The sequence below is a fragment of the Patagioenas fasciata genome, chromosome 8, assembly GCF_037038585.1.
Source record: "Patagioenas fasciata isolate bPatFas1 chromosome 8, bPatFas1.hap1, whole genome shotgun sequence".
Lineage (NCBI taxonomy): Eukaryota > Metazoa > Chordata > Aves > Columbiformes > Columbidae > Patagioenas > Patagioenas fasciata.
The window spans coordinates 26,943,338-26,957,712 of record NC_092527.1 but is presented as its reverse complement, the minus strand read 5'-3'; the positions used below and the strand labels follow the sequence as shown (position 1 = coordinate 26,957,712).

Genomic DNA, 14,375 nt, shown 5'->3' with positions numbered 1-14,375 from the left:
CAGACAGCTCTTGACAATTATCTGCATCTTGACTTGCACTGAAAGGTCAATATAACAGGTTATTTGCAAGCATGACTCAGCGATCCCAGTTATTTGTAATTAGGGTGTAGAATTCATTCTCTACTAACAACATAAGAAACAGCAGCATCTTATTTGCAATGGCATCAATTCTTTCTAGAATTTAATACAGATCTACTAAGCCTTCTAATTTTTTTTTTTTTTCTGCTTAACAAGAATAATTTTACTCGACAAATTAAAAGTTTCATGCTGGTAGGGAGAGAAGAATCTTGCTGTCATGGCAAATGGGCTGCTTTGTCCTGACACCTGGAAGAAAAAGGTATTAAAAATAGATCAAAAACTGTTTTGAAAAGTGGAAAAATGAACAATCACTTTTTTGTTTTTGTGTCCTCCAGAAAAAAAGTTTTGAACTCAATAAGTTAAATACTGAGAACACTCTACTAATAAGTGCGTGTAGGCTTTTTCAAACAGCTGGAACATGATCTATAGATTTTTGCAGGTTCACAAGCCTTGTGCTCATGTTTCCAGTAAAAGCTGCTGTCTAATATACAAAGCTAAATGCCCCAGGGACATTGAAGTGAACATATTTTTCTGCTGTTTTAAGCACACCAGCAGTCATTTGTAGAGTTTACATGGCTTTCTTGTCAATACCTGCTGGTCACAGTTGGTGAAGAAGCAGTTTCTCTTATGATGTACTTGCTAATTAAGCATGCCAGTGGCCACTCAGAGTGAAATTTTCAATAACCTGACACACAAAAGAAAAAAATAAGATGTATTCTCAGAAGGCTTCAATCTTTAAGTCATTTGGATTTCGTAGTTACTGCAACTTAAAGATGACAGAAAATACGATGCCAGATTAACATGCAAATTTTCTGATAAATGATGATATACTATATGTAGGATCGATGCTTTAACCCTAATGTTTCACAACATAATACTTTAAAAGAAGAAAAAAGGATTTGAAGCCATTTCAATACAGGTCAAAAATCTGCATTGTCTTCTCCTTCTCATTTTCTTCAGTGCTTCATAATCTACCCTTGTCTGTTGCTATGTTTCATCTATCATCATCCAGCTGTAATTTGTTTCTGTTGTCCAGCCCGTTACTTGCAGGAGGACTGCAGAGTTTTCTCCTATGGTACCCTTCTGCACACAAAACATTCTAGAAAGTATCAGCAAGGCTGCTTCATTGCCCTATTTTAAATTCTCTGCTTTCTTCAATTTTAAAATCCAGTTGTTCCTTTGCTGAATTACTGTGTTCTGACATCTGATTGTTTCCTCAAATTACTTCTCCTCCTTGGTTTGTACCCGTCTGTTGTCTCTTAGTTCATGCTTAGATTACAAACACTTGCAGGCAGAAGTCTTTGGTATTTGTACAGCCCCACCCAGTGCTTCCAGGCTTGAATTCCAAAATACATTGTAATACAGTAAACACAAAAACAGTTTTCCTCTAACAGTTGAGATTTCACTATTTTGTTAAGCCCCTTGAGTTCAGGGAGGACAAACTTGGAGTGGCTGGGAACCAAATCTTGCCACTCATTAAGTACATGTGTTTAATCTGAGCAGATAAGGAAACAGAATACATCAGTAAAAGTGAGCATTTTTTCAGAGATTTCTTCAGATGGCAAAGGCATTAGTAGAACTACCAGAGGTAACTGAAAGGCCTCTTCCCACTCAGAGCAAAAACTCACTCCACAAGGAGCTATATCTCATTCAAACATGTTTTTGATAATTTGATCATTTATGAGCCATGCCCAAATTAATTAAACAAAACATAATAAACATTTGTTGATATTTAGTTCGTGGTTGCAACTTTTAAGCTTTTGTCAACCTCTGCCTTATATTCATCATCTCCTCTAAAAATGGAGATTTGACATAATCGTAAAAAAATGTACCTTTTGCAATTTTGGACAAGGAATATATAATAAAATATTATTTTTAAAATATCCTGAGGACATGAATGCAACAGAAGATGCTGATTGGAAAGGCAACTGGCATTAAGAAGCTTTGAAAGCGTAGTAAAAATCTGAAAAGCAGAGGACTTTCCCACACCTCTGGTAGTGAAGATTAGACCTGAAACAGTAAGCTACTAGCTACTGAATTGCCTTATCCAACTTAATAAGGTAATAAAAGGATCCAGAGCTGCTATTGACATCAAAGGGTCATGTTGCAAAAGGAAAGTGTTACTGGGTGACAAGTCCATGCACACAGAGAATACAAAAATCCACCATAGCAGTCTGTTTTTAAGACGTTAACTGCGCTGCACCCCTTTCTACTATGAACAGTCTTGATTTTAGTTTAGCCGTTCCAGAAGGTGAGGTAGATCTCCTGCCCAGATACTCTCTAATTCTATTAATGTGTAGTCTGCTCAGCATAAGTTCTAGAATATCCTTCTGGTGGGAAAAGGATCTGACAGTGTTATTGGTTTTGAAGAAAATAATACTTAAAAAATTACATAGACTTTATTTTGAAGCCTAAATACACTTTTTTCCATTAATGACAAACTAAAGATCCCTTGGACAGATAACAGAATAAAAAGACTTCATGAAAAATATATAAAATTTCAATTTAAAGATAGATATTCTTTCCCTGCCATTCAGTCATTTTTTCCAGTTTCTTCATAGTAAATAAAGTTGAGCTACTAAGCTGTCTGGAGAGAATACAAGGTAGAGTTAAATAAAGAATCAAAATCCAGACACACAGCCACCTTATCAAAAAAACACACAACAAACTATGAAACTTTTAGGTCTTTCAAAGAGTTAAAAAGTCTTTATATTTCCAGAGTAAACTTTTTTTTAATACCTTGTCGCTTCATTATTATTTATTCTCTGAAATGCACGTCTTGACTGAGATTTTGGCTGCACCTATAATGAAGTGTTTTCTGCTCTGGAATACTTGTAACATGCTGCCAATAATCAGCCACGCTGAGAGTCAATCTTCAAGTTTTCACCTGCCTGCAAGTACAATGTCTTGAAAGATCCACAGACAACTTCTCTTGGTATTTCTTTTCTCCAAAGATCCACAGACAAGTTGCCTTGCTATTTCTTTTCCCCAAATATTTGCCTCCTCAAAGGAAACATGAGCAGAGAAATAAATGTTGGAATGGGTGAGGAGAAGATCCAGAAATTGTCTTTTAAAATTAAAGAAATAAAATTCAAATAAACTCGCAGAAGGTAAGTGGTTCTTTACGAGGCTTACTTTAGGAGTACTACTTTTCAGAATCTGTCTGATACAGATTAGTATTAGAAGCCTGATATTCCTCTCCATGAACTTCCTTCTTCTCTGTTCAGTTCAGAGTCTTATTAAACTCACTGAATAACAGAGTAAAATCAATAGCTTAATGAAATGTCTAGGACTTTCCTTGCCCTGTAGTCCAGCTCTCAGAAATAAGAATTTTCTCTGGCTAGACAAGAACAGAAAAGGCCATGACTCCTTTTAAGACATGTATCATTCATCTCCTCTCACTAAGCATTTCCTCCTCTTGTGATCTTAGGATTCTACAACGATTATCAAGAGATGAAGCTGAAAAAACGCTATTGCCTCCATGTATTTAATGGACACTCAGTGAGTCTCTGTGCCAGGACATATGAGAGGGAAGGAGCAACCTGCACAACAAAAGCAAGGTGGTATCAGCTTCAGCCCCCTCGTATTCAAAGCGCTGTCTGCTCTGTTTGAATGGCAGCAAGACTGCCACTAAGCCCTTATCAACTTGCAGTATTTATATTTGTATTTTTAATGAGCATTTGTAATAAATGGAAAACGGTAAAGTTTGACTAGCAATTGCATTACAAGAGTTTCTAGTATAATGGTGATTTCTGTTTGATTATAAAGCTGGTACACACAGGACACATAGAACATAAATTCACATATGGTCAGTTAATTAATTTCTGAAGTAAAGCATGATTAATCAAGATCAAAAGTCATGAAAAATTATAACTATGCCATTTGCTTTCCAATAAATATTTAGCTAACTTTAGGTCACATTTTTGGCTTCCAGTGATTACTTCTTAAATTAGCATACTTTATTGATTTTAACTGTTGTCTGTGAGATATATGTCGAACAGTGGCCTCAGACATTAAATCCTTTGTCAGAGAACTCCTGATGTTGCTCCTTGCAACATCAACTGCCACTTATTAAATACCAGTATATTACTAACCATGTTCTTAAAATGTCTGTCAATAAAAAAGGTCACAAGAAAGCCACCAGTTGATTTTTCTGTTTGATAGTGTTGTGCAAAGGAATGTTGTCCTGTGCAAAAATCCAACACTTTTTAATGTGGATGTAAGCAGCACACAGTGTTTTCCATAAAGCTTGTTTCACCCTGAGTAAGAACTTTCTGGCATAAAACTAAATTTAAAAAAAAAAAAAAAAAAAAGGTTGCAGGAACATAAGGGAAAAAGGAAAAAAAAAGGAAAAAAGAAACATATCAAAGCATCATCTTATCTTTTCCTAAATTGTGCCTGAGAGAAGTAAAACAGAAAGCTTTAAGAAGTTTAGATCACCTAACGTCCATAAGATTCAATCCAAAAACCAATATACCAAACACTTTATTCATAAAAAGTGCCAGATGCTCAACATGGGCTAACCTGGACACTTCAAAAAGGTCACTATAGGTGCTCTCAAAAAGTAAGGAATTTAATATAATTAAAGGGGAAAAAAGCCTCTACTGGAAGTTATTATTGTTAAAATAAAATATATTGCTAAAAAAAAAAGATCGAATTCCTCACTTTCAGTCATTCAAGGGTTGTTTTTGTATAGCACTCAGGCAGTGTTATCTCTAGAGAGAACATGGGATTGCACTGCCAGTCTACATCTGGGCTTGTTGAAAATTGACATAGTCTACTAGCAAGAGATATAGTTTATAAACCAAACAGACCACTAAAAGCTCATGTAAGAGCTACAATCATGGCAACATTAGCTGATGTACATGAAGTTGCCACATGTGCTTACACCAATCTGCAAAGTGCACCAGCAACAGTTTCAGTACATCCTACATTGGAGCTACTTACACATGTGTGAATTCATTAGCATACACATAGGAACTCTTCTCCTCCTTCAGTGGAGTAAACTGTACTTACATCTTTATAACCTATGTAAAAGCTTAATGACTTCTGTGGCATATGTTCAGACATAGGGATTTACTTGATTTGACCTCAGTCCAGGATGAGATGAAGTATACCTACCCATGGATACTGTAAATATTTCCCATTAAAACTGACACAATTGCAAATATAGCATGGAAAAGTCATCAGATGTCAAGACAATTGAGCAGACAGATAAGCTCAAGGGAAGAAGTTGTAAATTAAAGTGTGAAGTTAAGTCTGGCTCAAATATTTATTTGTATTTAAATGTGTGCAGATTCTTTCTGCAATTTAATAATGACTTCTTTCAGAAGCACAGCTTGATCATGAAGGTTATGCCTAGTATCTCCAGTAAAACAACATTTTAATTAAGTTATAAGAATATCAATTTCATTCTAGTCTTTGATGCTCTTAGAAACAATTATAAAGCAGCAAGAATTTCAAAAAACAACTGCTAGTATTATTTAATTTTAATAAGAGATCAAAGTTATAGGAAATGGTAAAAGCATGAGAAGTTTCTCAGAACAGCTGAAACACCTTGACATATGACTAGTTAAAAGTACAGTAATCTATAATTTTAACAATGGACAACATGGACAACTCCAGTAACCATGACTAGAATATATTATCTATTCTGTGGCACATTTTCAGGGCTTCAAAATTACAAACACGAGTTACAGGTATGTGTTAGGGTGCTATTAAAAATATTAATCTATAACTGTCTTAAGAGCTTGGTTGTGCCACAGCAGTATCTGTACTGGTCACCATAGATGGGACAAAACAACAACTAACCCCGCCCGCCCCCAAACAAACACACACAAACCAAACAAAAAACACAAACAAACAAAACCCAGCCAAACAACCAACAACAAAAAAGTTGAAGACTGAGATTGAACAAGGTGGAATCAAAATGTACTTGGTATCATTTTGTGTCTAAAATGTGTAATCTTCTACCTATCCCTGCACTGAACCATTGCAAAATACCTCTGTCTGTAGTAAAAATGATACAGTCATCAAGCTTCATCAGCTATATTTTAATTTGAAAGTTGGTAAGTGAAGGCGTATATATAAATAAAAAATTGTTGTAGAGTAGATGGAGGGTAGCCTTGTTTATAGAAACAATAAGCACTGTTTTTCACCACTGCTGATACTATTAAATAAATTTAGTAGTAAGTTTCTATTCAAAATTAGTTACTTGTCCTAAGTTATGAACTGATGCCTTTGTGTATGTATCATGTTTCAAACCAGATCACTAAGAGAAGCAGCTCAGAATACCCTGACACGCTTGTAACACCTTTAACGTGGCTTTTCTGAAGAATAGATTAAGGAAGAAAAAGCAAAATTTCAAAAACATCACATCATTTTTAATATATATTTATCAGACAAGGAAAAAGAGCCTTTATGCTATTAAAACATGCATAATAGGAAGTTTATATATTCATTTACTTGTAGAACTGGTAGGGATCCTGTCTGTCACAGTTACAGCCATAGCACTTCATTCCCGACTAGAGTTTGCCGGTGTCTCAGTGTCTCTGTTAGCCCGCAGCATGGACCCTGGGACTCACTGCTATCAAACCGATGAATCTCAATGTGCCATGTCAGCTTTAAGCACCACCAACTGCTCAAGCACATAAACATAATCAACTAGCAGGTGCTCTGTAATACTGTATGCTGTACTTCAGATCTGTGCCCTACAGTGTCCTTCCTGATTTTCATTTTAAGATATGAATTTTCAGTTTCATTGCTATGTTACTGATTAGAAAATGCTAAAAAGGACCTTCCTGGAGCCATATCCAGTGTGCCAAAAGGATAATCTGAGGAAAAGAGGGGAAAACTAAAAACAAGTCAATATAAAATGTAAAAAAGATATTTTTTACAATTATTTGAAACTGAACGTGATCAAGTAAAATTTTGCACAATGTCAATAGGAAGCAGCATATATCTGCCATACTACTGATTATGTGTATTTTGCTTCAGTTTTCCCAAAAACAAATCCTAACACGTAAAAAAGAAATTATAACACCTGGAAAGACTTTCAATGTGTTATTTTTGAAGTGATGGAGGAGACAGAATTAAAGCATTTTTTAAAACAGAGTTTGCAAGGATTGTAAGAGACAGGAAAAATTGTGAATTGTTGATTTTTAAACTCAGGATTTTTTTGTTTCTAAAAATATTTTTACCAAAAGAAATGAAAAAGTTGTGAACAGTGCTTCTATAACAATGGCTTTGGGGGCAAAGAGAGAGTTTCTTCTCTCTTCGGAGAAACAATTAGAATAATCACATTCCAAGAAACAGTTTAGAAACACGAAAGTTCAAGTTTAGGTTAAAGACATTTCTTCAATAACATCTACCTCTACATATACCTATCTCTAAACCTGAGTATATCGATCTTCATTTGCAGTTAATTTTCTGGGAAACGCATCAAAACCAAAAAGCCTGAATAAAATCTCATTTAAATCTACATTTAATGCTCAGGATATCAAAGCTTTAAAACTTACTAAGTGAAATGATCAGCACGTGATGTCCTAGCAAAGCTTATCAATACAGGAAAACACCTTACCTACCACTGAGTCAATATAGATAAATAATAAGAGAGCAACAATGAAAATTCACTTTCATCTAAAAATACGTTGCTAAAATCCAAAGGCAATCTTCGATCTCAGATCATGATTATATCTTTCGCGGCTGAAAGAGGACACTCGATAGTACCAGCAATGCTTGTGAGCCAGATTTGTTCTCATTAAAGGATTTTTTTTTGTTTTTGTTGTTGTTTTTTGGTTGTTTTGTTTTGTTTTTTTTAATTCCTGTGTCAAATCAGTCCACTACACATACTGCTTCTGGTGCCTTCTAACTACAAATTTCATGCCTGAAATACAATCTAGGCTGTTGATACATATAATACTTCATTTTTAGACATTCCAGTAAAACTGAAGAGTATTATTATAGTGATAGTTTCTCTACGCAGTTGGCTTAACTTTGTGCATAATTGCAAAAAAAGGTTTCATTTTAGAAAATGTCACTCCCATCAAGACAATGTGAAGTCCTTGGGTCCTAAACATACACAAGAATTCATATAAAAACAAACAAACAAGAAAACAAACAAAAACCCTAAAGAATGCTATGGCTACTGAGAGGTTTTGAATTGATCAATATATAAAAGATTTGGCAAAACTGTTTACTCCTGTGGGAGCTGTCTAAACATTACTTCTTTGGCAGGGGAAGGATATATTAAAAGCATCCAAGTTCTTTGGGTTTTGTTATCCAAGGATGAAATGAAAACCAGAAGAGAGATATAATTCTTAATGGTACCAGCAGATTAACTGTCACTGTCCTAGCCAAGTAATCAAGGATTAGAGGTTTAGCTTCCAAAAGGAAGTTTTTGTTTCTAGTTTTCACTGTTTCCACAAATAAAGTCCTCAAAAAACCCTGCCATCCCATCTACTGCAGACATATTTCCTAAAGTAAAAGTGGAAGCTTGACAATCTTCGTGTGAAAACTTACACGGCAGACATTGTACGACAGCATTTATGTTGATTTGCTTAGCTTCCCTAGGACTAATTCACAGGTAGGGAAGATACCTCCAGGCAGAGAAAGTCTGGTCTCTTCCAGAGCTTTGCCTTAGGACATGTCACTACAGACATGCAACATATTTCCTATATACATCAACTAGCCAGACAATAATATGGAACAGCTGCAAGATTAAAAAAAAAAAAAAGAAAGAAAAAAGAAAAAAGGATTATCTCCATTTTGATCAGTGAAAATATTTTAGCTATCATCATGTAACAAGCCTAAGATCACCTCTCTGGGTGGAACAGGGTTGCAAATTTTGCAGTCTCATATTTCTCATACTCAAAAGTTCTGTCTACTAGGACAAGAGGCAGGAGCACTTGACTGTCTTCAACTAAGTCAGGGGGTGAAGGGGTGGTGGAAATTGCATTAAAAAAATCCCAACAAAACAAAACCAACCCAAAACCCAGAAGCACAATCTATTGAAAACTGCTTCCCTTCCCAGGTTCTGGGAGGGCAGAGAGCTCCTCTGTAAGGACGAGACAGGTATAGATGAGGATAGAAGGAATGTTCCCTTCTCCATAGATCCATAATTTAATTGAAGAGTTGTTCTTTAGGTATTTAAGTTCACATGAAATGAGGATCCTCTGTGCAATCAATGCAATGTTTCTATCTTAATCAGCCTCTGAAGCCACCACTGACTTTGCAGAGCCTAGACTCCTAATTTAACTTTATTATGTGCCAAAGTTACAAAGCACTAAGATGCGTGTTTGTGTAACTGTGGAAACATTTACCTCTGATGTGCTTGCTTCAACATTCTGAATTCTAGTGGATCAGCATTACCTAAATATGGCCTTTGGTATCACCAGCTCCAAATGATTCTAGCATGAGATACAACCCCCCAGGTTTACTTTCTGAAATAAGCTTTGAGAAATACAGAAATAACCCATAACTAAACAGTCTTCAGTTTACCTCTGAGATACTGATTGATTTATCAGTATTATCTCTTTAAGGAAGAAAAAAGTTGATTATTTTTCTGAATCCTATTGTGGAACCAAAAATCTCTCAGCCTACTATGACTGTTGCCAAAACTTCCTAGCATTGCCTGTGTCTCATGCAACTATCAGTCTCTCTTGCAACATCACCGTGTTTCCCACTATGAAATTCACTACTTCATTTTAGTAGGGCCTATTGCAATAGGACAAGGCATTATGGTTTTAAACTAAAAGAGGACAGATTCAGATCAGATAAAAGGAGGAAATTTTTTATTATGAGGGTGGTGAAACACTGGCATGGGTTGCCCAGAGAGGTGGTAGATGCCCCATCCCTGGAAACATTCAAGGCCAGGGTGGATGGGGCTCTGAGCAACCTGAAGATGTTCCTACTAATTGCATGGGGGGAGCGTGAGCAGATGCCCTTTAAAGGTGTCTTCCAACCCAAACTATTCTATGATTCTATGATTTTCATCAATTACTATCTTGAGGTCTCTATCACATCTGTTGTATCACAGGAATTTTTCTTCTTAAGCTTCTTAGCAAGCTCCTTAGATTGACAAAATAATTAGAATTTGTGCCAATGGTGAATTTGAGGTCTTCTAGCAATGTCAGGATTTTGCCTAAAATCCTAACCTCAATCTATAATCTGACCAGAGACTCCTTGCAATAGCAATCCAAGTACCAGTATAAATTGGGGAATGACCTATTAGAGAGCAGTGTAGGGGAAAGGGACCTGGGGGTCCTGGTGGACAGCAGCATGACCACAAGCCAGCACTCCCTGTGGCCAGGAAGGCCAATGGCATCCTGGGGTGTGTTAGAAGGAGAGTGGCTAGTAGGTCGAGAGAGGTTCTCCTTCCCCTCTACTCTGGCCTGGTGAGACCACATCTGGAATATTGTGTCCAGTTCTGGGTTCAAGAAGGACAGGAAACTGCTGGAGAGAGTCCAGCGCAGAGCAACGAAGATGATTAAGGGAGTGGAGCATCTCCCTTACAAGGAAAGGCTGAGGGAGCTGGGTCTCTTTAGCTTGGAAGGAGACTGAGGGGTGACCTCATTAATGTTTATAAATATGTAAAGGGTGAGTGTCAGGAGTATGGAGCCAGGCTCTTCTCAGTGACAACCAATGGTAAGAAAAGGGGCAATAGGTGCAAACTGGAACACAGGAGGTTCGACTTAAATATAAGAAACTTCTTCTCAGTGAGGGTGACAGAACACTGGAACAGGCTGCCCAGGGAGGCTGTGGAGTCTCCTCCTCTGGAGACATTCAAAACTCACCTGGACACATTCCTGTGTAACCTGATCTAAGGGTTCCTGCTCTGGCAGGGGGATAGGACTAGATGATCTTTCAAGGTCCCTTCTAATCCCTAATATTCTGTGATAGTGAAATAGGCTTTTCCAACTGACATTAGCAACAAACTCTTCTTTTTGCGTTCAGGTGAGACTGGATACAAGTAATAAAACACAAAGTGAATTCTATTTCTGTATAAGAACACAATGAATTCTGATGCTCAAATGAACTAAGAAACAACAAAACCCACCAAATGCACTAGAAACAATTTTTTTGAGGGGGAAAGAAAAAAGAAAAAGGGTAACTTCTGTATACCTTACTCTCTTGCTGACATCTGCTTGCGTACAGAGTGAAACAGTACAAACATTTGAGTACAAACATCTTACGTGTGGTCAGAGGTCTTATGCTTGCTTTTACACTGTAGTTAATTTCCTTTACATCTCATGCTTTGTGTTGCATAGGAGTCTAACACAGGTGACATATTCTGTGCTTGAGTTCTGACTGATCAAGGCTGATGGTCTACGAGCAACAACTGACTCCAGTCAGACCATCTTCTAGATATGTTCCTTCTAGATAAATTATTGTATTAGTGCTGAATCACAGTAGTAATAGTAGCACAGAATGAGAATACTTCAGGGGAAGGTGAGTTCCTGGAGGGGCCTCTCGAGAAGAGGAAGGGAATGATCTGCTGCCATTGTGGTGGTCAGGCAAGAAACAGTTGTTCAAGTTATGATAGAACCCTAGGGAATAGCAGGAATATGTACCAGAGGAGATTTAGGTTGGACATTAGGAAAAGGTTCTTCACCCAGAGGGTGGTGGAGCACTGGAACAGGCTCCCCAGGCCACAAGCCTGACAGTATTCAAGTAGCAATTGGACAGTGCCCTCAGACACATAGTACGAATTTTGGGGTTGTCCTATGCAGGCACAGAAGTTGGACTTGATGATCGTTGTGGTCCGTTCCAACTCAGAACATTCTATGATACACACTTGTCTGGGAATAAAGGACTTAAGTAGCAGGTTAGAAATGTCTGGCAACCCCTCAATATACACTATTTTTACAATTTAGTAATTAATCTGTAATTCTGAATATCTTCAGTTACAAGCCATAAATCTTAAAATGCTTCTAAAAAGTGAGTGCATTTTAAAATTACTTTATTCTGTGGAAAATTTTGTTCAGGTTGAAATTGAATAGTTACCTTAAACTAAGTGTGTTTTAGTTTGTACACCTAACAGAATAAACTTCTACTTGTCTTACCTGCTTTATAAAATCTAAGAGACATGTAATCAAAAAACAAGAATAATTTTTTGGTTATATAATGACTCAGAATACTTTTTTTCCTATTGGAACAATAGGAACTGATTGGAGACATAACCCACGAGTTTTACTGAAATGCTCAATGTTACTGAAATGATTAGACTTAGTGCATTCACAGAAGGAAACAAGACTGTCAAGAGCTTTTATTCACATTTCAACAGATGTATACCGCTGCATAAAAGGCAATTAATTAAGAACATAGTGTTAAAAAAAAAAATTGGTTTCTTCCAACAGTATTTTAGATATTTTTCAGTTGTCTTCCATTAACTTGAATCTCATCTCTTTATCATCATGTAAAACTTACTTATCTGTATAAGCTTGTTTGGGATTATTTCCAAATAATAAAAAACTCCAAATGCAAACTCAAAAACTCCCACTCCAGACCTCGCTCACGGTAAAACACACAAACCAACCACCAAAAACCCCAATTTTCTTATGTTCAGATGGAATTCATGTGTTTCAGTTTATGCCTATTGTTTCTTATTCTGTCACTGGACACCACTGAAAACAGTTCATCTTCTTTTCACCCTCCAATCAGATATTTATAAACACTGATATGGTCTCCCTGAGCCTTCTCTTCAAGCACCCACATCTATGAAAGAGATGATTAGACATACAGGATGAAGTGCCTCCAATACCTTTTTGGTAACAGAACCACAAGAAAGGTCTAAGCTAGCTCTACCACTATTAAACCAAGAAAATCCAACCCAAACACTCAGTATCTATGTTCTGGAAATACACACCATATGAACACAAGTAACACACTCCTGTAAAAACTGTATGGGAACAGGAAAAAGGGTCATCAAATAGACGTAAGAGAAACAGATGTTAAATGATAACTCTGTGACAAGTTTTAAGTACCCACACATAACAGTAAGAGTCAAAATGATACAAGAAACAACACTTTTAGTAGACACACATCATTATTTTGCACATTACCTATGCTACAGATTGCAAACTCATATACTTTTAAGCCAGCCTAGATAAAAGACCATATTACCCACAGCTTCAAAATTATCTAAGTTGATATAATAACAAAAACATAATAAACATAATAAAAACCAACACCCCATTCTGGAAAAATTAATCCCTTCCCAGTTTCAGAATGACTAAGGGGTTATTTGCAACTATAGTTCTTGTTACTGAGAAGTTGTGTACCAAGTCAGATGCAAGAGGCATATTCAGTTCTTTACTCTTCTAATACCCAGGCTGGCTTTGCTGGCATTTCAGTGGAAGCAGGTGCAAGTCTTTCAAAAGTGAGTTAGAGTGCACTGTGCAGATTGAATAACTGCTTCCCCAACAGACTAAAGTGCTCCTGGTGCTCTAAAAAGTAAATGAGAAAAACTGAAGTTCTCTAGAGATCCCCTGGGACAATTACTCAGATCAGAGATGGAATGCTTCAAAGCATGATGCACTTGTTTTTTCCATTCTTATCTTGATTATTTTAGCAGGAAAAGAGTTGGTTATTGCTTAAAGGTAGGATCAGCTCGACTGCAGGTGACCTAAAAAACTACACAAAATTAGTGTTCCCAAGGTTTTTTCTGATTAAGGAAAGAAACAGATGATACAACTGAGTGTCTGATGCAATCTTTCTTATTTACAGAGAGTCATTAAGTTCCACTTTTCTCAGCACAACAAAACACAAGCAGGTTTTTGTTTTCTGTTCCTGACTACTCACCATCATCTACCATTCCATCTAAAGAGCTCTCAGTGTCTGAATTTGAACTTCAAGTAGTCATTTACACAAGGTCATGAGCATCTGGCTCATTTTCACCTTTGTGACATTTCCTCATTTCTCCTAAGAATTATTCAGCAAAACCCCCTCAGCTACATGTACTGTTATTTTACTGAGTGACATACCTTTGTTTTGGTACTTCTTAAATGAAAAGCAGTGGTTCATCAGCTTCAGTTAGCATTGTTACAAATAGAGTTTAAGTTATTCTGTCATCCTACCCAAGTGTTGAAAAATAGTGACCCCATGCTTCTTCAGGGACAAATTCAAACAGTATATACCCTTAAATGCTAAAGTGCTTTTACTATTTTCCTGTTTGCCCACATACATAACTACTCTCAACTACCACAATTGTAGCATCCAAGAATCACACTAAATGACTGGTTCAGTTTCTGCTTTTTACTCTAAAGATTCAAGCAATGAAAAGTATGACCACTCCTGTG

At 36.7% G+C, this 14,375-nt stretch overlaps 1 protein-coding gene and 1 long non-coding RNA gene across 5 annotated transcripts in view; one reads left to right on the top strand and one right to left on the bottom strand.

Annotated features, from left to right (window-relative positions):
* The window catches only part of LOC136104642 (heparan sulfate glucosamine 3-O-sulfotransferase 1-like), a 59,913-nt gene that overhangs the window by 30,014 nt on the left and 15,524 nt on the right, over positions 1-14,375 (bottom strand). The window lies entirely within an intron of this gene.
* The window catches only part of LOC136104643 (uncharacterized), a 48,727-nt gene that overhangs the window by 30,528 nt on the left and 3,824 nt on the right, over positions 1-14,375 (top strand). Inside the window, exon 3 of one of the 2 annotated variants that reach the window (XR_010651787.1) lies at positions 3,509-3,626. The exons of the other annotated variant lie outside the window; for it this stretch is intronic. This is a non-coding gene — a long non-coding RNA (uncharacterized lncRNA). Of the gene's footprint in view, positions 1-3,508; positions 3,627-14,375 lie in introns of those variants that run through there. 2 annotated transcript variants of the gene reach the window in all.